The sequence below is a fragment of the Chrysemys picta genome, chromosome 1, assembly GCF_011386835.1.
Source record: "Chrysemys picta bellii isolate R12L10 chromosome 1, ASM1138683v2, whole genome shotgun sequence".
In the NCBI taxonomy this organism is placed as follows: domain Eukaryota; kingdom Metazoa; phylum Chordata; order Testudines; family Emydidae; genus Chrysemys; species Chrysemys picta.
This window is the reverse complement of record NC_088791.1, coordinates 303,231,717-303,256,036: the sequence shown is the minus strand read 5'-3', so window position 1 is coordinate 303,256,036 and position 24,320 is coordinate 303,231,717. Positions and strand designations below refer to the sequence as shown.

Below are 24,320 nucleotides of genomic sequence, written 5' to 3'. Positions count from 1 at the left end.
GCACCTCCTAGAAGCAGGCCCTAAGGCCTGTCTGGAATCAGCTAGGCGAGGCTGAGAGCTTCTTAATGAGACTTTGATCCTTGATCTGTTTAGGATCCATTAACCAGGGGACCGGACTACTTAGGGAAAACAGGCGTTTAAAAAGCCAGTGCCTAAGCAACCAGAGGAGCAAGTGAACAGGAGCATAAACAGAGGAGTTCTGAGAGGGGGCCAGAGAGCCAGATCCACCGAACATTCTCGAAACTTAGGCCAATAAACCACTCCCCACCCAAACCACGACACCTTCCCCCCTCCCCCCCAAAAAAAACAACAACCCCCAAAAAGCTGCAGGAGTACAAAGAATGCAGGCAGAAGTCCAGCAGCAGAGTGGGGGCTACCCAGTTTATTGCACGGAATGTAGCATGTATGATTACCTGCTTTGTGGGCAGGTACCATATGTGTGCATTCACTGCAATGTGCTCATGGCCCTCAGAAACTGTGTATGGGCTCTTGAGGCCAGAGTGGTTGAACTAGAAGAGCTAAGGGAGACAGAGAGGCACACAGATGTGAGTTTCCGGGACAAAACAGAATAGTCCTACCCCCAGTCTGACAGCCTCTGTGCTGTTGAGGATGGAAGTCTCGGGGAAGGAAAACATCAAAGTGAAGTGGAGGGAAACAATTTCATACTTGGGACCTTCCTTCCAGATAATGTCGTGGTATCCTCTTGTGCTGAGGATACCTCCCCGGAGATGGAATACCAGTTATTGGGAAGAGACCGGTATTAGTAATGGGGGATTCGATCTTTAGAAATATAGATAGCTGGGTTTGTAGTGACCAAGACAACCGTATGGTGAATTGCCTGCCGGGTACAAAGACTGTGGATCTCAAGATACCTAGACAGGCTTATAGGCAGTGCTGGGAAGGAGCCAATGGTCATGGTACATATATGCACCAATGACAGAGAAGGACAGGAAATAGGTCCTGGACGCCAAATTGAGGCTGCTAGGTAAGAGATTAAAGTCCAGAACCAAGGTAACATTCTTTGAAATGCTTCCAGTTCCATGTGTAGGGCCAGCTAGACAGGCAAAACTGCATTAGGAGATGATGGTGTAGGGAGGGTTATAGGTTTATTAGGAACTGCGGAATATTTGGGAAAGGGGGAGCCTATACAGGAAGGATGGGCTCCACCTAAACCAAAACGGAACCAGATTGCTGGCATGTAAAATTAAAAAGATCATAGAGGAATTTTTAAATTATGGGCTGGGGTAAAGCTGACAGGTGCAGAGGAGCACACAGTTTGGGCAGAGACATACCACAGGAGAGGCTGTATTAACAAGGATCCTCTATATCCTAGTAAAGAGAAGAGGATAAAATGTGATAAGTACAGGTAGGAACTGCAGAAAAAAAACAAACAGTCATATGACAAAAAGTCCCATTCAATTACATCATGTGAAAGCAGACAACTAAAAAGTGACAAATTATATAAGTGCTTGTATACAAATGCTAGAAGTCTAAATACTAAGATGGGTAAACTTGAGTGCCTAGTATTAAGTGAGGATATTGATAGAATAGGCATCACAGAAATTTGGTGGAATGCTGACAATCAACGGGACATGGTAAAACCAGGGGACAAAAATATGTAGGAATTACGGAGTAGGTTGTGCTGGTGGGGGAGTGGCACTATATGTAAAAGAAAGCATAGAGTCAAATATACTAAAAATCTTAAATGAATCAAACTGTACCATAGAATTTCTATGGATAGAAATTCCATGCTTGAAGAGTACAGAAGTAGGAATATACTACTGATGACCTGACCAGGCTGGCAATGGTGAGTGTGAAATGCCTGGGGAGGCTAGAGAGGATATAAAAATAGAGAACTCAATAATAATGGGGGATTTCAACTATCTCCATATTGACTGGGTACATGTCACCTCAGGAGGGGATGCAGAGAGAAAGTTTCTAGACACCTTAAATGACTGCTTCTTGGAGCAGCTAGTCCTGGAACCCACAAGGGGAGAGGCAATTCTTGATTTAGTCTTAAGTAGAGCACAGGATCTGGCCCAAGAAGGTAAATATAGCTGAACCACTCGATAATAGCAACTGTCATATAATTAAATTTAACATTTGGGTGGGGGTGGAGGCGGGAGGGGAGAGAAATACCAAAGGAGACCAGCACAGTAATGTTGAACTTCAGAAAGGGGGACTACTGAAAAATAAGGAAGCTAGTTGAAACAGAAATTAAAAAGGTACAGTCACAAGAGTGAAATGCCTGCAAGCTGCATGGATTTTTTTTTAAACACCATAATAGAGGTTCAAACTAAATATACTCCCCAAATTAAAAAAAAAAAAAAAAGTAAAAAAAGACCCCAAAAAATGCCACCATAGCTAAAAACCAAAGTAAAAAGTGGCGATTAAAGGCAACAAAGCATCCTTTAAAAACTGGAAGTCAAATATTACGGGAGGAAAACAGAAAGGAGCATAAACTCTGTCAAGTCAAGTGTAAAAGTAAAATTAGGCAGGCCAAATAAGAATTTGAAGAACAACTAGCAAAAGACACAAAAACTAATAGTAAATGTTTTAAATACATCAGAAGCAGGAAGCCTGCCAAACAATCCGTGGGGCCACTGGACGATCAAGGTGCTAAAGGAGCACTCAAGAAAGACAATGCCATTGCAGAGAAACTAAATGAATACTTTGCATCAGTCTTCACCGCAGAGGATGAGAGGGAGATTCCCACACCTGAGCCATTTGTTTTAGGTGACAAATCTGAGGAACTGTCCCAGATTGAGGTGTCAATAAAGGAGGTTTTGGAACAAATTGATAAATTAAACACTAATAAGTTTCCAGGACCAGAAGAAACTCAAGTATAACATTACAGAACTACTTAGTGTGGTATGTAACCTATCACTTAAATCAGCTTCATGTGATGCCGATGCTTAAAAAAAGGCTCTAGGGGCGATTCTGGCAATTACATGCTGATAACCCTAAAATCAGTACCAGGAAAATTGGTTGAAACGATAGTGAAGTACAGAATTATCCGAAACATAAATGAATATGATTTATTGGAGAAGAGTCAAGACAGCTTTTGTAAAGAGAAATCATGCCTTACCAATCTATTAGAATTCTTTGAGGGAAGTCAACAAACATAGGCACTAGGGTGATCCAGAGGATATAGTGTACTTGGACTTTCAGAAAGCCTCTGACAAAGTCCCTCATGAAAGGCTCTTAAGCAAAGAACACAGTCATGAAATAAGAGGGAATGTCAGTATAGATCAGTAACTGATAAAAGATAGGAAACAAAGAGTAGGAATACATGGTCAGTGGAACCAGCAGTATCCCCTAAGGATCTATACTGGGATCAGTGCTGTTCAACATATTCATAAATGATTTGGAAAAAGGGGTAAACAGTGAGGTGGCAAAGTTTGCAGATAATACAAAATTTGTCAAGATAGTTAAGTCCAAAGTAGTCTGTGAAGAGTTACAAAGGGATCTCACAAACCTGGTCAACAAACTGGCAGATAAAATTCAGTGCTGATAAATGCAAAGTAATGCATATTGGAAAACAATCTCAACTATATATACAAAATGATGCGGTCTAAATTAGCTGTTTCCACAAAGACTCCCAAGATCTCTTTCTTGAGTGGTTAGTTCCTGAAAACATCCATTCAATGTACAGCAGCAATCAAAAAAAGCGAACAATCTTAGGAACAATGTTAGTTGTATGCAGTGCGGTAGCCATGTCAGTCCCAGGATATTAGAGAGAAAAGATGAGTGAGTTAATATCAGAAGAGCTCTGTGTAGCTGAGAAGCTTGTCTCTCTCACCAACATAGGTTGGTCCAATAAAATATATTAACTCAACTACCTTGTCTCGCTAGGAACCATTAGGAAAGGGATAGGTGATAAGTCAGTAATCATAATGCCACCATATAAATCAATGGTACCTCCACACCTTGAATACTGCATGCAGTTCTGGTCACCCCATATAGGTGCTGGAACAAGGAGCATTGGGGATGTGGCAGCTTGAAGGGGTTTCCATCATATACAGGGTTTACAGTTTGGTTCAATGGCTCTCAGCACCCCCACTATACAAATTGTTCCAGCACCCTGTCACCCTATCTCAAAAAAGCGAATATTAGAAATGGAAAAGGTACAGAGAAATGCAACAAAAATTATTAGGGTACGGGAGAGTTTCCATATGAGGAGAGATTAAAAAGCGTTGAACTGTTCAGCTTGGAAAAGAGACGACTAAAGGGGGGAAATAATAGAGGTCTATAAAATCATGAATGATGTGGAGAAAAAAAGTGTTATTTATCCCTTCACATAACAAAAGAACTAGAGGTCACTCAATGAAATGAAGAGGCAAGTTTAAAACAAACAAAAGAAAGTACCGTATATACTCGACCATAAGTCGGTTCGTTTATAAGCCAGCCCCCACACAAGATGGATAAATAAAAATGGAAATTTTTTATGACCCATTTATAAACCGACCCTATAATTCAGGGGTCGGCAAGCTTTGGCTCCTGGGCCATCAGGATAAGCCACTTGCAGGCTGAGATGGTTTGTTTACCTCGAGCATCCACAGGCACGGAGGTAAACCTAAGTAAACAAAGTGTCCCGGCTTGCCAGAGGCTTAGCCTGATGGGCCAGGACAGCAACTGGTGGGGAAATTTGGGGGGGGAGAAGCTGGGGGTCAGGGGAGTAACCCCTGTGACCATCCCCCACATGCCCCCACCCCTAGCCTGGGACCCCACACTATCCCCAATCATCCCTTTCCACCTTAGCTGGGGCAGGCCAGGGGAGGTTCTCTCTGGTCTGGCTGGAGCTGCTCCGGCAAGCCGGGCGGTGCGGCTGCAGCCTGCCAGCCCCGGAGCTGTAGCTGCTTCAGAGGCTGGGGGGAGAGCAGCGTGGCCAGAAGTGGAGAGACTCTGGCCTCGCCTCTTCCCTTCTGACTCTGCTGGCTGTGCTGCCTCTCCTTGCCCCCTCTGTTGGGGGGCAGGGGCTGTGTCCCACCTCTCCCTCTCTATACCCGTTCATAAGCCGACCCCCTTCTCTGATGCTTCCCTTTTTTACTAAAAAAAAGTTCGGCTTATGAACAAGTATATACGGTATTTCTTCACACCATGCACAGTCAACCTGTTGCCAGGGGATGTTGTGAAGTCCAAAACTATAACTGGGTTCAAAAAAGAATTAGATAAGTTCATGGAGGATAGGTCTATCAGTGGTAGATAGATAAGTCTATTAGTCAAGATGGTCAGGGATGCAACCCCATGCTCTGGGTATCCCTAAGTCTTTGCCAGGTGCTGGGTCTAGACAACAGGGGATGGATTACTTGATAATTGCCCTGTTCTGTTCATTCTCTCTGGGGCACCTGGCAGTGGCTACTGTCAGAAGACAGGATACTGGGCTAGACAGACCTTTGGTCTGACCCAGTAGTCAGATATCCAGACTCTACTCTGCACACAGCTATTGAGTTTGGGCTGCTCCAAATTCCAGCCTCATGAGAGAAAACAAAAACCTGAATAGGAAGGAGCCCTGATGATGACTAGTGGATCAGGCCCTACAGCAGGAATGGGGAATCTAGAGAGCCAATGACTAAATCCTGCTGTATCAGTACGGTTGTAAGTACCTGCTATAGGCTGCTGGGGAAAATGGGGCACATTTTTTATCTGAGGGGTGTCCCCAGGCGTTAATGTATGTAAACAACTGTTCTTGATAAGGTAATGTAATTTTACAATTAGCAGATCTGAAAGCATACGCGGAATACAAACTTACATACGTAAGAATATTGTTCTGAGATTTTTTTCCATTTTGAGCAAGGTTTTAAATAAACACATTAATCTCTTCCAGTCAAATTAAATAATTCAACAGTGACCTCAGCATGAGTCTGAACACTATTGTTGTTAGTGGGAGAGAAGCCAAGGGTACATGTATAAAAGCAAAAGCAGTGCTCTGCAGACCATGTGATGAAGTCTAAGATAAGGCTATATTGCACAATTTCCTTTCATGCTCCTTCATTTCTCTCTTAAAACAAGAATTTTAAAAAAAATCTAAAAGATCATATAAAGTATAAATAGTATTAAATGCTGCTTTTAGATATACATACCCTATACTGCTATTGACTAACATTAACATCAGAATATCCTACTTCAGTGCTATTAGATTACAGAATACTGCAGGCTGCTCAGCAGACGAAACCATTTGTTCCTGTGCCTAAATGTTCCATTAGGAAATACTTAGGCAGCCTCTCTGCTATAGTGCAGTAAAGACAGAAATATGGTAATTCACAACTTAATTTAATTTAAACAATCTTTTAGGACCACATTTGTTTCAGACATAAGCATCTCGTATCGAGCAACTTATCCTGGTAGTGGGTGCCTGCAGCACTGCCCGGTTAAAGTTCTAAAATGCTTTAAGCAATGCTTGAGTCTGACGTGTTTCCAGCATTGATGGTCTGACATGTTTTCCTATGCGAATGATTTGAGTCCATGGGAAAAGCGTGTCTCAACTCTGATGATCAAACTCTACAGTTTTACAAAGTCATGAGCTTTGCCATTTGAGATCCGGTGTTACCACCAGTTCTGGTCTCACTGTTTCTGAATTTCAAGCTTTGTGGTGATAGCACATGCAACATTCGTGTGAATGCCTTGCATCATTCAGTCAATAGTTACTTCCCTAGCATACCTCACTTTCCACAGAGCTCAGGATGGAAGGGTAAGACAGCATGAAGCCATCTTACTCTTCCACTGACTCCTTCTGTGATAGGAAGACCCTTTAAGAGGGATCCAAGGGCTGCTGCAGGCTACAGAATACCCTGGCAGTGCGGCTCTATTGAAGCCATGCTGCTAGGGAGCCTGACACTAAGAGGAGAGGACTGCAGAGGACACAGAGCCATCATACGCTTGCTGTTTTGTGACCTGATCCAACTCCCAATGAAGTCAGTGAAAAGACATCTAGTAAGTTAATGGAAGCTGCATCAGTTTGTCCAGTAGGAGCACACATCCCTGGCATGGTAGAGCCCTGCATTCAGGAACGGATCTTGGGAGTCTCAGACAATTCAAGTAGCACCCACCGAAAAAATGGTGCAGCCAATGGAACTTATTCCTGGACAGAGGACTAGCACAAGGCTTATGCATCACTTATGACCCATTTAAATCCAATTTTGAGGACTTTAGCGGTGCATAGACCTTGTGCTGATCTTCTACACAGGGGTGGATTTCACCCAACAGGTATAATCCTGCTCTTGTTGAAGTCAATGGGAAAAGTTCCACTGGTGTTAAAGGAAACAGGACATGGCTACAAGCTCCTGTGTAGAGAGCAGAAGCCAGGTTTGCTCAATGCTGTGTACATACATATCTACAGTAAGAACTGCACCCTACTACACATCCATCCAGGACACAGTGTTAGATTGTCTTGCTCTCACTGTACACCCAACCGACTGACTCACAAGCAGCCTGGGTACCAGAAAAAGACTGCTGTCATCAGTCTCGGTGTCACTGAAACAGCTAAATATGTGCACAGAGTAGATATTCTCAGAGGGCTGTCTAGACATACACTGTGCAGTGCTTTGGGATCACATATTGCTAGACACTGGGAAAGGGTGAATCTATAGGACAGCATCTAAACCGCTACAAGAATCAAATGGAAAAGAAACCATCTGCAGAGAAAATATCTCCAGCATAAAGGACTGTGTGTTTAAAGCGATACTATCTACATTTCTTATATATTACTGTTACAGCTAACACCTCAGATTACTGTAACTAAAAGAGATCACAGGGAAAGAGTTTTTCCCCACAGAGGTTTTTCTAAATGTGTGCCTTTGACATCACTTTGTGTATATTCGGTTTCATTGCAGTCATTTCTTTGTGCAGGTCTTTCACACAGCAGCAAAGGACAGAAAAACAATTTTTAAAATATGAAAGTGTGGTAAAGTCATATACATTTGGGTCTAAAATGAGTACAATGCTTTATCAAAACTAGCTCTTATATAATGTTTTTCATCAGTAGGTCTCAAAGAAAGCAGGACATCAGTATCATTAGCTCTAGCTCTATTGTACAGATGAAAATTGAGGCAGAGAGGTGAACTGAGATCAGTGGCAGAACTGGGAACAGAATCCAGGTCCCTGAGTATAAGTCCAGTGCTGTATCCACTAGGCTACACTAACTCCCATAACAAGGTACAGTTGAGAGGCATGGAACTAAAGTTGAGGGGGTGAGGAACACAGAGAAACCATTTTGAAAGGGAAGAAAGGGAAACCAGGCAAGCAGACAGGACAGGAGGAAAAAAGCTGAAGGGAAGGAAAAAATGAGGTAAGATGGAAGAATCTTATTGCAGCTGCAGATTAAGCATGAAGATGAAAGGAGGCCTGCAACTGAAGGGAATTCAATGACCCATATACAGAGTTTATTTTTAAGTGGCCTGTATTTTGAAGCCTGTGAATTTCGATTTCAGACTATCTACACAGGTGAACACTAGGCCCCACCCTCCTTTGTCATTTACAGTTTCTAAACCCTGCCGAACGTGTCTGAACACGTATACCCTTTAATCTAGCTTTAACTTGTTTATACTAACTGTGACTTGAGAGAAGGATTTTTGATAATGGTAATTCTAAACCTTGTCTTTTTGTCACATGCAAATACTAGCAAACCACCTGGGGTGAAATCCTTGCCCTACTGAAAGCAATGCGGGTTTTGCTACTGAATTCAATACGGTCAGGATTTTACCCCAGAAATTTTACTCTTAAAGAATTCTCTCACTCACTCACCTTTGAATGACATGTAGTGTAATGAGAGAGATCTTCACTCCTTTCTCCCTGAGCACTGCAATCAGTCCTGGACCTCTTACCCATGATTCTCAAACTACTTCAGCTGTATGGTACTGCTAGTGACTCCCCATGCCCGATGGAAAGAGAATCAGCTGCTTCTACAGCACCAGACCTCTTAGCTCGGACCCTGCAGGGCCTTCTTAGGTATGTCTATACTGCAATAAAAGACCCGCAGCATGGCTGCGGCTGGCCCAAGTCAGCTGACTCGGGCTCGTGGGGTATGGGGCTAAAAACTGCAATGGAGATGTTTGGGGTCGGGCTGGAGTGCAAGCTCTGAAAATGCACGAAGGGGGTGGGTCTCAGAGCCTGGGCTCCAGCCTGGGCCTGAACAATACAATAGTGTTGCGGGGTTTTATTTCAACATAAACATACCTTTTAGGGGCTGGCATCTGTGAGTGAGGAGGAGGCAGCAGGTTCTCCCAATCTAGCAAAGAATCCACAAGATAGATAATAAGGCTAAATTAACTGTCTTACACAGCTCCTTTCACCATGGAACCTTAAAGGGGGTGAGAGTCTCAGGGCAGCTTCAGGCTGGGGCAGCAAAGAGCCCTTGAGCCAGTATGGAAGCACTCAGCATTCATGAAGACATCTCTGTGCCTCCAATAGATTCCCGACATCTGTGTAGGACTCACAGCACCCATGGGGGCTTCCGGACTCAACCCTCTGTTATGTCCACTGGGGTCAAATCGCCTCTCTCTGCACAAAGACTCGAGAGGAATTCTGGGCCTTTCAGATTTCTTTACATGGCATTCTGCCGAATCCTGTCATTCTTTAAAGTCTTTCCATCCACTTACTGCTGATTCACAGAAACAGGGCCCAACCTGCAGCCCTTCCAAACCCCACTGTAATCAATAGTAGCTTCAGATACAGAGCTTCCAGGATCAGGCCCAAAGTAAGTATCAATTGTCTTCATCTGAGATGGATATTGCTCTGATCTTACAGTTTACTGCTGTGATGGGAGGAGCAAAGCAAGAAAATCACTATGGACCCATAGTGAGGCAGAGTGGCCTCCCTTCACTACGGATGGGGTTAACTCCCCATGGTGGGAGTAGCTAACTCTGCCCCGCCCCTCTTGCAGGAAGTGCACAGGCAGGACAGGAAGTATAAGAGTAAGGCTCTGAAGCTCAGTTGGGGCCAGACTGGAGAAGGAGGCAGACGGTCCCTCCCAGAGAGCTGAGCCCTCAGCAGAATCCAGGAAGAAAGTCGTGGGGAAGAAGGTCTACCCACTGCCCCAGGAGACAAAAGACCCTGAGAAGACACCGGAGTAAGGGTCGCCTGACTGTAAATCTGAGAGCCAGAGCTCAGCAGCGACAGAGCAGCACCAGCCAGAACCAGTAGGAAGTAACCCCGAGAAACAAGAGGTTGGTCCAGTTGCACTGCCGGGATGTGAGGCAGCAACGGCATGTTTCCCTGTGGCAGGATCGCCCACTCCTCCTAGGGCCCGGGGCTGGGACCTGGTGGAGCAGGTCCCCTTAGCCTCTGTCCCCAGTCTGGTATGCGGTCCTGGACACACACTAAGCTTTAGGCCAGAAGGCTGAAGTCAGACTGTTGCTGTTTGCCCCCGTCAGGAGGCTGAGGGCCATAGACTGTTTAAGTACTTAGCCCTCTAGGCATGGGCTAGACCCATAGACTACTGTTCACCCAGGCCAGGAGAACAGGACTACTGGCTCATTGGGGTGTGCTGAACCCTCCTTCTGGAGACCTGAACTGCTATTCGGCCAACTTGCATGGTCGCAGGTCAGACCACCTGACGTACATCCGGTAGGCGTGCGGACTTCCCGATACCACCAGAAGGCAGTGCCCTTGACCCCGAGAGGGAAGAACAAGGTGGTGAAGAACTCAGGCATCATCCCACCCCTGAGTCAAGGGGTTGAGCCAAGGGCTAACCAGAGACCACCCCACAGAAGGGGGACAGAAAGAGACCCCACTGTGATGGACTCGTGGAAAGCCAGCAGCGGCTCCTTCAACATCTGGGCAGTCAGCACCAACAACAGAGTTGGGGGCCCAGCACCAGGAGGAGCAGCAATGCCTGCAGCAGCTCACTACCCTACTACCGACACCTCTTGCCCCTAACCCTGGTGGAGAAGCGACTCAGACTGGCCCCGCAGTGCCTGTATGCCTGGCTAAGATGGGCCCCAACAACAATCTGGAGGCCTTTCTTGTCATGTTTGAGTGGGCCACTTCAGAAGCCAACTGGTCCCCTGAGCAGTGGGCCACCCTTTTGGCTCCATATCTAATGGGGCCCAGCCTAAGCTGTGTACCACGGACTCCTAGTGGCTGACGCCCAAGACTATGGGTGCCTGAAAAGTGATGCCCTCGACATCACACCCAAGACGTATCAGTGACGACTGTGCAGAAAGACGTACCCACCCGGGGCCAGGCTGAGGATGGTTGCACAGCAGCTCACGGATGCACGTTGGTGGTGGTTACAATCTGAGGGCTTGTCTACACTTACAGGAAGATCAACGCTGTGACGATCGACGCATCAGCCATCGATTTTGCGGGTCTAATGAAGATCCGCTAAATCGACCGCCAATCGCTCTCCCATTGACTCCTGTACTCCACCTGATCGAGAAGAGTAAGGGGAGTCGACGGGAAAGCGTCTCCCATCAACGTCGCGTAGTGTGGACCCCGTGATAAGTAGATCTAAGCTACATCGAGTTGAGTTACGCTATTCACGTAACTCAAATTGCATAGCTTAGATTGACTTTTCCCTTTAGCGTAGACAAGGCCTGACTGGCATACCAGGGCCAAGGTCCCCGACAGGTGGTGCTGGAACAATTTGTGCACATCCTCCCACCACAAGGAAGCATATGGATCCTTTGCCACCGGCCAGCGACCCTGAATGAGGCAGTCACACTCATGAAGAATTTTTTGGCCGTGAGATCCCTGTCAACCCCAGAGCTTGTGCCTCCACCCTAATGACTTCGCTATCAAGAGAAGAGAGGACCCAAAGCCAGTGAACAGCCCCAGCCCCGGCCCAAAATGCTGCAACAGACGAGACTTCGCCAACCCCCAATGATCACCTAGAGCATCTAGGTGAACCACCATGCCCTCGGACCTAGTGAGGAAATCCCAAACCCCAGGCGAGCAGACCTGCTCGACAAAACCCGAGGACAGGCCCAGGTGCCCTGAAATTGGCCCATGTTTCACCTGTGGCCATTTCGGCCACCTCCGCCGGGAACATCCAATAATGGGCTGTATCTTCGGACAGGTCTTGACCGGGGAAGCTAGAGTCCATAAACAACCCTCCGGCAAGCTGATGATCCCGGTGGAGGTTGGAGGGGTGCAGGTCTCCGCACTCAGACTTGGGGTCTGGGTAGACCCTCATCCGCCAAGACCTCATTAGGACCCCCAGGCCCACAAGAAGGGATCATCTGCCTCCAGTGCATTCACAGGGATGTGAAGCCCTATCCCACTGCTCAAGTCACCAGGATGGTAAACAGTGAAACTAGGACCATGACAGGCTCTGGCCTTGAAGCTGGCATATCCAGTCATCCTTGGCTGCGACTGGGGGTGAATCATGGAGGTCCCATGCACCGCAAATCCCAAGTCCAATCATCAAGAATTGGCGTTTGAGGGAGACCTCCTTGAAGGGAGATGCCCAGTGACCCGACCTGAGTGTCCGGGAATGTCAAGATAGTGAGCTTGACCCTGCTGACAAGGGGAACACCCCGTGCAACCCTGTGATGAAGAGTTATAATATATGGAGATATACCTATCTCATAGAACTGGAAAGGACCCCGAAAGGTCACCGAGTCCAGCCACCTGCCTTCACTAGCAGGACCAAGTACTGATTTTGCCCCAGATCCCTAAGTGGCCCCCTCAAGGATTGGACTCACAACCCTGGGTTTAGCAGGCCAACGCTCAAACCACTGAGCTATCCCTCCCCAAGTTGTCAAATTTGGGGGCAGGTTTTGGCCAAGATCAGGAAGACCCTCATACTTAGTCGAACCTATGAGCAGTCAGCATCAATGGGAGAGTCACGGAACCCTGCTGGGCAGCACAGTACCCCCAATTCGAGATAACAGGTGACGCCTATACCACATTGACCGCAACCCCCAGATGCAAGAAACCCGGAATCAGTTGGTGGTGCCCCGGTGCCATCAACAAGCCATTCTGCAACTTGACCATGACGTCCACACCAGGGGACACTTGGCCACGAGTAGGGCACTACCAAATTCATGGCTGTGAAAAATACGTCACAGACCATGAAATCTGGTCTTTTGTGTACTTTTATCTATACTATAGGGGAAAAGTATACAAAAGAGTGTTTCTCAAACTGAGGATCCTGACCCAAAAGGGACTGCAAAACTATTGTAGAGGGGTTGCAGTATTGTCACCCTTACTTCTGCACTGCCTTCAGAGCTGGGCGGCCGGACAGCTGTTCTCCGGCTGCCCAGCTCAGAAGGCAGCGCAAAAGCGAGGGTGACAATACTGCAACCCCCTCTTGGGTCGAGACACTCAGTTTGAGAAATGCTCACTAAACTTTACATGTTTATATTTTGCTGTTTTTAAATACATATTCATCCTTTGTTACAACACCATGAAATTTAAGATTTAAATATTTGAAACCATTTAATTCAAGATTTTTAAAATTCTATGACCATGAAATTTACAAAAATGGACCATGAATTTGGTAGGGCCCTACGTATGTTGCAGAAGTTTCCCCCAAAAGTCCTCCAACATTGGGACCAATTCATCCCACCTCTACTACTGGCCATCCGGGAGGGTCCCACAATCATCAATGCAGTTCCCCCCCCTTTGAGCTGTTGTATGCCTAGGGGCCACCGATGTGGGAGAGCTGGGAACAGGTACCGTCCCCATCACAGGGCTTCCTGCAATGACTTGCAGCCATGAGAGCAGCTGGTGAGAGTAGGGGTCTTAGTGAGATAAATATCTCCACAGCGCGCAGAAGGCTAAACAGCAGACCTATAACAAGGGAGCCCAGGAGAGAACCTTCGAGCCCGGTGAGAGGGTCGTCCTCCTGCTCCCCTCAGATGAATCAAAACTGGTAGCAAGGGCCCTGTGAGGTCATCTGCCAGGTGGGGCTGGTCACCTATGAGATCTGGCAACCAGACAGGAAAAAGAAACAGCAAGTCTACGATATAAATCTCCTATACCCATGGCAGATTCGAGAGGGGCTGCTGGATTGCCCCATATGTCCCAAAGCAAGACTTAGGACCCCCATCCCGACGGACTCCGGAGAGCCACAAATTGGGAACAACCTGACCCAAGACCAATAAAGGCAGGTCAGGAGTCTACTAAAGGTGTTCCCCAAAACCTTCATAGCCTGACCAGGATAGACCACCTTTGCGCAGCACAGGAGATTGACGACGGCAGGGAAGATTGTCGGAGAGACCACTCGGCCCCTGCTGCAACGAACATGGGAGATAGTGGAAAAGGAGGTACAGGCCACGTTGGACCTGGGGGCGGTTGAAAGGTCCCAAAGCAACAGCCCCATAGTCCTCATCCTGAAACCTGACAGGACCCTTAGGTTTCTAGATTTTGGGAAGGTAAATGCCATATCCAAGTTTGAATAAGTCGGCTGAATAGCAGTTCAAGTCTCCAGCAGGAGGGTTCTGCATACAACAATAGTCTATGGGGCTGGCTCTCTGGGCGGGGCTAAGCACTTAAACAGTCAATGGCCCTCAGCCTCCTGACTGGGGCAAACAGCAACAGTCTATGACTTCAGCCTTCTGGCTTAAAGGTTAGTGCACATCCAGCCCCTCATACGGGGCCAGGGTCAGGGAAACCCAGGCCCACCCTATTCCACCAGGTCCCAGCCTAGTAGATATATAAGTAGCACAATTACTCAGAATTATCTCCCTTTGATTGTACTGGCCTTCTGGGTATTAAAGTATTACCTTCCTAGGGAAACTGGTGTCCATGTCTATACATAATGAGCCAGCTTGGCTTCACCAAGGGCTGGTCTACAAGAAAACTTACATTGGCATAGCTATGTCTCTCAGATGTGTGAAAAATCCACGCCTCTAGGAGAGATAGCTATGCCAATTTAACCCTCCTGTAAACAACATGAGGTTGATGGAAAGATTCTCCCATTGACCTAGCTACTGCCTCTCGGGGAGGTGGATTAACTACAGTGACAGGAGGACCTCTCCCATTAGCATAGGTAGTGTATACACTGAAGCGCTACAGCAGCGCCACTGTCACACTTCAAAGTAGACACTACCTACGCCGACAGAAGGGGTTCGCTGGTTGCTGTAGTTAAGCCACCTCCTCCAGCAGCAGTAGCTTGGTGGATGGAAGAATTCTTCCATTATCCTAGCGTTGTCCCCTACACGGGGACTTAGGTCAGCTTAACGACACCACTCAAGGGTCTGGATTTTTCACACCCGACTGACATAAACTGATCTAGTTTTCTAGGGCAGACCGGGCCCTTGATGCATAGCTGGGGCTTAATTCTCCAGCTGAACCTCAGATATTGATTTCAATCAATGATCTAGACCTTCACCAGAATAAAGAACAAGGGCCCAATCATGCAGTCCTTGCTGAGGCAAAACTTCCATTTGAAGCCAATGGGAAGTTTTGTTTGATTAAGGACTGTTGGGAGTGGCCTCCCGAGACCAATGAAAGAGGAGGCTTAACCAATTATTGCTATTATTTATTAGTGTCTAGACTCCCCAGATGATAGCAGGACCCCTTGGTGAATGGCACTACAGATACACACAATAAGAGAAAGTCCCTTCCCCAAAGAGTTTACAACCTAAATAAACAAGACAGACAAAGACTGGGAAAAAGGAAATATTATCCCCATTTTACAGGCAGGCAGAGTCCCGAATTCCTTGCATACCAAGCATTCCCATCTAAGTTGTAGCAATGTCCAACATTGTTTCTAAAAATGAAATGGTTGAAAAAATTAGAAAAATAGAGTTAATGGTTTTTAAAATAAATGTTGGCCCTTCTCAAACGAGGTGCACATCGAAATGCCATCAGGACAAACACTTACAGGAAGAAGGGGACTGCAGAAGTATTTCAGTGTCAGAGCTGAGCTAGTGTATTTCCATACTAATCAGATCTTGTAATCCTTGTGATCAGTCGCAGGTTTCCTGGAGATTTTCCCACACAACCATTTTAGGAAAAGGAATAGCTCGGAATTAGATGTTCAACATATTGTAATGGAGATATATGTAAAGAGCTGTTATCTATCCTGTACTTAATGTGGACTTTTCATTTGGAGGATATTTTAGGTGGAAAATTTAGTATCTCAGGTCCCTAGAACACAATGTACTATTTGATCTATACTGTGCAATTAAAACAAAGGTACTAGATGAAGCAAATGTTATATCTTCATAAGTGTAAAATTTTCCACCTTATTACAGAAGAGATTTTGGGCCCAATTCGGTGAGGTTCTACAAGGTGCTGAGAGCCTTCAATTTTCCCTGAAATCAGGGGAAACCAAAGGTGTTTGAAACCCTTCAGCATCTGTTCAGCATTATGTTAACACAGTGTGATGTGTTTTACAAAGACATGGTTTGGTGTAGCTGAATGCAAAACAAAATACAGATGAGGTTTCTAAATTCCAGAAGAGAGAACTTTCAGAAGTGATTCCAATCTGATCGACAGCAAGTACAAATAAAGTAGCTGTAATTCCATCATCCTCCATTTTCTCCTAAGCACACAAAGTTTAAAGTGGGTATAAGGATGCAAAGATTTTTTTCTTCTTTTCAGTTTTTTTATATATATATTTTTATGTACAGAAGAGATTTCAACTTCCCATATTAGCAGTTTTCCACTGAATCACATTAGCGTTGCTCAAGTCATATCATATTTAAATAGGTTTTTCCTAAATGGCGTTCATTGTGTATTACTATGGAAAATGATAATGTAATAAGACTATCATACAAGCTTGCCTGCTTGAGCAGCCACAGTACTCTGCACTAATGAGTGCTCTATAGCATCGAACCCCATGATACCCTTTGGGGCATCCACAATCTCTGCCTGGTGGGGAATTAGATCCAAATATGCCAGTAACAAGGAGGAGTGTTGAGCGCAGGTGGGCAGTGGAGTTATTTGCCTCTGTAAAACAGGACCAATGGCAAGGACTCCATCACCGAAGAGACCAAGTAACAGCAGCTCAGAGGCTGCTGAAGGTGGACTGGGCATTTTCCACTTAGCTCCTGCATAACACAGCTGGATAAGCTCAGGCTTTATATGGGATTTGAGTATTTCATTATAACATGGCTAAGGACCAACACAGCTGGGCACCCATCCATCCAGGTACGTATATAGTCCCCATCAGTGGCACACCTGCGCTTCCTAATGACTTCAATTGGAGTTCATTCCCTCTAAAAATCAGGGTGTTTTTATAAGAGACAACATGTGGCATTAGGTGCTTACATTTAAGCACCTGAAGTGTGAAAGTGTCGGCCAATGTCTTATTTTCTATTTCAGGCAGCTTTATACCATTTTAAGGATTTCACAGTTAAGTTAAACAATCTAGAAAATTAAATGCAAAAAAACAAAACAAAACAAAAAAAAATAAAGAACAAACCCCCAAAACAATTCAACTTTATTGAATTTTGGTGACTTCCTAGCACAATCATTTGCATTTAAAAGTATTATTTACACACTACAGTACAGTTATCAAACACTCCACTGCAGAAGCGTAAACCAAATCACGCTCCACGCCTCTCATTGCTTACAGAATAGAAGCATAAGCAAGTACAATGCAATAGAGAACAAACAACAGAGTACCAGCTAATGGTGATAGACCTACTCCTGCTGCCAGTGAAACCTGGGAATGGGGGGGGGGAAGGAGGCCTAAAACTGAACAAACATCCTGATTTGTTTTTAAATGGACCACAGCTCCCATATGAGATCTGAAAGTACGAAGCTTAAATTTAGTGTGAAAGAAAGAAGGAAAGCTGGTGTATAGAGATTCCAGAGGGCATACTTGTGTGGAGACATGACTGAAGCATAGCGGAAAAGGAACAGGATTTTGGCAGTGGTGTTTCTGATGGGGAGCAGACATGAGGATGCTGGAGAGCTTGAGGCTGCAGTATCAAAGATGGAAAGTTGCCGCAGCATGGACTAATGCTGTGGCAGCAGTGAAAGAAAGGAAGGGAGGAATTTGGAAAGTACGGTAAAGAAAGAAAAAAAAAAAGAGACAAGATTTAGCTGAGGATCTGAGGAAAGAGAGCGAAGTCAAAGTTGTCGCCAAGAGTTCGGATGAGGGGAGGATAGTGATGTTATTGACAATGACAGAGAAAGTGGGAAAAGATACAGAAATTGCATTCCTGCTCTGAGAACAGTGAGGATACACAAAGGTGTTCCTAATCAATGGGGGCGGGGGGAGCAGGGCAGTATAGGGTGAATTTTGCAATCCCAACCTTAAAGTCAACCACCAGAATGATGGGGATTAGCTCTGTGAAGATGTGTTGCATTTGAAATTAGGTTGGAAAGAAAAAGCCAAAAAAAATTTCTACATCTGTGCGCCTACTGAGGTGCACAGGAGTCCCCAAAATATATCTGCCTGGAAGAGTTACACCTCTTTGCCGCAATCCTGATTCTGAACTTAAAGAAACAGTCTATATCTGGTTTGTATAAGGTGTTGCAACAATTCTTGCAGAAACCTTTAATGGTGAAAACCACATCTGTCTAAAGCCACATGCATCTGCAACACAAGTCTGGTTAATTAGCTTAATTCTAATTCAAATGTATTTACTAGAAAGGATCTTAGTAGTCTTGGTTCCAATCCTGCAACTCTTTAGTATTGCTCTCTTGAGTAGAGGTTGCAAGATTTTCAGTTAACTAAAAATAAACAATAGATTTTGCACTGCATTCTCAGGAGCAGTCCCAGATTCTTTATTATAAACACCTTTTCATAAATATTAATCTTATTATTTGAACATGATGCAAAAAAAATGCCAATGAAAATGAGTTAGGTTTTTTTTTTTGAATGGTCATTTTATGAAACTGAATTCTGTTTCTAGTTTTTTCTTATGCCAAATGCTCTCAGACAGTACTAAACCAGCATAAAGCTCTCGTTGTCATTTACTTATTATTTTGTGCTGCTAATGTACAAATAAACATTCATATTATTGTTTATACCAACCGCCAGCAGGAAATCAGACAGTCAGGAACAACCACCAATTGCATACATGGTTTTTTTGCTATATTGTTTTAATTTAAAATATTTCCCATGCTTTCTTCCCCCCTCTGCACTTATTTCCAAAGAATAGTTGGAGCAAACAGAATCTATACAAACGCTCATTAGTAATTGTTACATTATATTATTTGCAATGGACAAATTACTCCAAAGCACATTTTCTTCCTTTTGGCCAGCTTTAGTCTCTTAATGTCATTTAAATCAGAAGGCACAGTCCAGCTGATCCTGGATTTGCTGCTAGCTACTGTCACGAGTAGTAATACTCTACTTAGTGCTCTGGTTAGAGGTCACTAATAATTAACAGCTATCCTCCTCAGAATTAAACAAGGGGAAAATAAAACTTTATCAAGATGGATTAGCCTGGCCACTAGAATTACAACAGTTTAGTATTCAAGAGAGAGGATTGTGGGACACACTATCTCCCTGACTGATAACAGCAGATAGTTAAGATGAAGAAAGTTTGTAAAGAAAAGAAGGGGGGAGGGGGAATTAACTGTCCAATGTTTTGTGACATCTTTTATTGTGAATGTATGTAGTCTGATTCCAGGGGTTTAGGCCCAATTATGTTGCCACTGAAGTCAATGCGAGTGCTACCACTGATTTCCAATGGGAGCAGCATCCAGACCTTCGTGATATTTGATTCTTCTAAACATATTTCTATCCTCAACATATGTTTTGGGCATATATGTATGTGTCTCTTGGATTTGGACAAAGGTGTTAAAATAAGATACTTACCTATCACACAAGAGGATTGTGAAAATGAGTGTTGTAAGGCACTGAGGATGTACAACATTGTATTTTATTTCAGTTTATACATAAACAAAAGCATCTATCCCAGACTCTGGGTACCTTTAATAATTTTACAACCTTAATTACCACAGTGAGTGGTAATAAAATACACTTGATCCATATTTTAGTCATTTTTGCAAAACTGCTGGTGTTTCTAAATGTCAGGAATAAAGTGAAGAAGAAAACATTTACCTCTCCCTCTCCTAGAAAAGCCAGACAGAGATGAGAAACTGAAACCACTGTAGACCTCAGTAAACATATAGCTATATATATTTCTCAACAAATTTCATTTACCAAAAACTTTGCTGATATATACTTATTTGAACTGGTATAACAAAGGAAATGTCGTAAAAATTACTTCCCTGTTTTAAAAGCAAATAGGAAACAAACACAAACCAGTCAACAAATAAAAAGAACAGGAGTACTTGTGGCACCTTAAGAGACTAACAAATTTATTTGAGCATAAGCTTTTGTGGACTACAGCCCACTTCATCGAAAGCTTATGCCCAAATAAATTTGTTAGTCTCTAAGGTGCCACAAGTACTCCTGTTCTTTTTACAGGATACAGACTAACACGGCTGCTATTCTGAAACCAGCCAACAAATGTTAGTGCAGATCAGCAATGGCATTGGTACCTATCAAATCTAAAAGAAGGGAGTCGTCTGGCTGAATAAAAAGGATGAACTTTGAGAGATGACAGTTATCCAAGCTGTTGCTATGAGGATTCATTGTGCTCACAGACAAATTTTACAGTACTTCCTTTAGATTACACCACAGAAGATTAGAAGATAACGTGCTCCTAACATTTATAAGCATGTTCTTATGTGCATCTCATTTATAAAGTACTGAATCTTTGTCTTATCTGCACTGTCCTTCCTGCACAACCCCAAACCTGAATACAGTCCAAGAACTTGTACCTTATTTCCTACTTCTAAAAGTTTAAGGGAAAACTCATTCATTAAGAGGTTGCCTATTTTTTGTCAATAATTTATTTTTTCCTTATATCTATTTAGACTAAACCAGGGGTTCTCAAACTGGGGGTCAGGATCCCTCAGGGGGTTGTGAGGTTATTACATAGGGGTGTCTCAAGCTGTCAGCCTCCACCCCAAACTCCACTTTGCCTCCAGCATTTATAATGGTGTTAAATATATAAAAAAAACTGTTTTTAATTTATAAGGGGGGTCACACTCAGAGGCTTGCTATGTGAAAGGGGTCACCAGTACAAAAGTTTGAGAACCACTGGAGTAAACATTTAATTATACATGTATTCTTCATTTTCATTCACATTAATGAGAATCCTTTAAAGCAAGTACCATTGGTAACAGTTCATATACATTTAGACTGAAAGTACAAATATCTGGAAGTCACCCACTATATTATATAACAATTTAGAAATTGAACCAACTATGAATTTCCTCCATTTACAGCTGTCCAGGCTTGCTTTAAAAAAAAAATAATCAGGCGACTTCCCATAGCTGAGATTATGGTTTTGGAAATCCTGCTCAATGGCAGTAATTGCTTGTCCAAAAGACACTGATCTGATTCAGATTGATATGCTAGTTACACAAATGTGTTAACAAAATTTGACAAATACTGATGTCTCATTGGCAGGTATTTCCAGTAGCAAGATTTCTAGACTACAAAATGAAATGTGACGGGGAAAAGTGTTTCAAAACGTGCCATGTGGGTTTTTTTCCGCTAAATGAGAAGGAAAGAAATCATAATAGTGGGAAGACATGTCAGCGTTTAGCCATCCATAAAAGTGTTTTTCCTTGTGCTCCTCCTTTCGATCACAATACTGGCGTCAGTTTGTCTCCTGTATCTGTTTTCCCCCTCCCTCCCTCTTGCAAATATCTGGCATAGGAACAGCCAGCAAAGAGGGGGGGGGGGAAATCAAGTATTTTAGCACAAGGAAACAATCCGCGTAGCAGCCTAAAAACACTTGAGAAGCACATTCTTAACTTTGTTTTTAAATACCTACAAGGTAAGTACAATACAGAGCAATTAAATGGAAGAGATCCACGCGACCACCCCATGGGAGAGGCCATTTCTTTCATTGCCTCCACTGGACTGTAATTATAAAGCCCTAGATAGAGGGGCGTTTTCTTCTGGGTCAGCACGGGAAAGTGTGCCCCGAATCAGTGCCTGGCCAGCTAGCGATGCCTGTGCAGAATCGGCAGCCTCCACCCCAGGCGCACACACCCTGCTGCAGCTGATCTGTTTCGGGACGGGCAGACAGGCAGGGAGCGCGTTCCCGCCTGTGCTCACGGACAGCAGGACACTGACAAAGGTCCAGTCCCGTCCCCCCCCCAGTCTCCCCATCTCTCCTGCCATGCAAACGTGCCAGTCTCGGCACCTTCCTCCCAAGGTGCGGGGCGTGCACGTGCCGCAGGCTCCTGCCAAGGGAGAAGTTTGCAAAGCCGCGGGAGGTTTGCAGGCAGCCTTGGCCACCCCTGGCCGGCCGCAGCCCTGGCCGCGGGGAAGCTCCACGCCGCGTCTCCGGCTCGCGTGGGGAGGGGAAAGGAGGCTCTTACCTGCCGCTCGCGCCTCGCCCGCGTGTCTCTCTGCGGCTCGCACAGCCACTCGCTGCCGCGGCGGGGACGGGGCTGCGGCAGGGGCCAGCAGCAGCAGCAGTCCCGGCCGGCGTCAGTCAGGCTGGAGCCGCCGAGCCTGTCTTAGTGCGCCGAGCTGGAGCGCGGCCAGGGGGCGCGTCTGCCTCGGTGCCGCCCCTGGGCGCTGCCCACGCCCACCGCAGCCGCGCGGGGGGGTCCAGGGCTGCGCCGGACTCCTGCTCCCCCTAGGGGGCCCCTTCTCCGCTCCCCACCAGCGGGTGCTTGGCATTCAGTGAGGGGAGCCCAGCGTGCTAGGCGCTGTACAAACAGGCACCTCTGCCCCAGGCCCCAGCGTGCTAGGCACTGTACAAACCCTAAACAAAAAGCTTCCCAGAGCCCCCTTCACTGGTATGTTTCACCCTCCTAGAGGGGCTAGGACTTAACTTGGGTGCTTGGAGGGGGCTGGAGAATCCAGATGGCTAGTGTGATTCAGCCCCCAGCATCCATGGCGGTTGGAAAGGCTGGGAAGTTAGCTGTAGAGGATAACCAGTGGGTCACCCCCTTGCATCCCTCTGCCCAAAGCAGGATCGTTCCCTGCAGAGGGTTTCACCTACTCACTCACCTGTCCCAAGCAATGGCATTTCCGTTGTGACTCTCATTCCCACCCAAGGTAATCCTTAATGCTGAGGGTACATTTGTAATGAGTTTATTCCTAATGCATCCAACATTAATAGACAGCCATGTGTTTGTCAGTATGTTGCAACAGAACGTGTTATAAGAGTGTTTATAAAAGGCATTAAACCATTTCATCTTTACCCCACAGTAGACAATGTTCTAGTGCTATATATGCAGCACTAATATATAATGGGACAAATTACTGCTGGGGTGACAGAAGTGTGTTGGAAGGCGAAAGAGGTTCTGAAGGGCCCCATTAGCACAGTCGTCTAGGAGTCAAAAGCGCAAGGGGTCGGGGCCAGCTAGTATTGACAGCAATACTGCTCCTCTTCACCCCAGAAGCCCTGGAGGCATTATGCTTAATACAGGCATAAGGCTTTTCTTCTCCACTGCTGGAGCACGGGAGATCCTACCTCTACCGCTGAGTGCATGAGGCTCTCAGGGTCTTCCTTCTGCCCTTGTAATACAAAATATGTTGTAAATAACATCAAAGCACATTTGTAAGGGAGTTTTGGATTGTTACATCAATTTAAGAGATTAAATTGTCCAGACAAGATCATAATTTGTAAACCAGTTAATATTAGCAGATATATTACTTATCTGTAATACTTAGGGTGACCAGATGTCTGGATTTTATAGGGATAGTCCCGATATTTGGGGCTTTGTCTTATATAGGCGCCTATTACCCCCCACCTCTTGCCCCAATTTTTCACGCTTGCTATCTGGTCATCCTAGTAATACTAGATATTAGCTATTAAATATTTAAATAATCATTTGCACCCTGTGTAACAGCTTGTAACAAAGCATATTATATAAGCAGTGATACACAGAGTTAAAGAGAAATGACGGCCACCAGTGATCTCTAAGGCTACAGATACTGGCAACTGAAGTCCTTAGAAATAACGGGTACTTGTGAATTTAGGGCTCTAGGCACTGATAATTAGGGCTCTGTGTCTGTCACAGAGGTCGCGGAAGTCACGGATTCTGTGACATCTGCAGCAGTCAGTGTGGATGACCCCAGGGGCCAGCTGCTCAGGTGGCCCAGGGACAGCCACTCCGGTTGCTGCTGGAGTGGCTCCACAGCCAACTGCTCGGGCGGCCCTGCAGCCAGCTGCAGCAGTGCGGCTAAGTGCACGGCGGTAGCTGCTCGGGCAGCTCCAGGTAGCTGGCCCCAGGGACCGCCTGAGCAGCAGCTGGTGTGGCTGGCCCTGGGGACTGCCTGAGGAGCTGTCCCAGGGGCAACGGGAGCAGTGGTGTGTGGGCGGCCTGGGGGCGGCAGGAGCAGCTGCTGCTCAGTGGCCTCTGGCAGCTAGTGCTGCTGGCCCCTTCCCCCCTGCAAGCAGTGACCCCTGCTCCCTCCCACCCCAAGC

At 45.4% G+C, this 24,320-nt stretch overlaps 1 protein-coding gene across 1 annotated transcript in view; it reads right to left on the bottom strand.

Moving 5' to 3' along the window:
- SMAD9 (SMAD family member 9) overlaps positions 1-22,398 on the bottom strand; it is a 65,310-nt gene extending 42,912 nt beyond the window's left edge. Inside the window, exon 1 of the mRNA XM_005286585.5 lies at positions 22,258-22,398. The gene's annotated coding sequence lies outside the window, so the exon portion shown is untranslated. The remainder of the gene's footprint in view (positions 1-22,257) is intronic.
- Between the last annotated feature and the right edge of the window lie 1,922 nt (positions 22,399-24,320).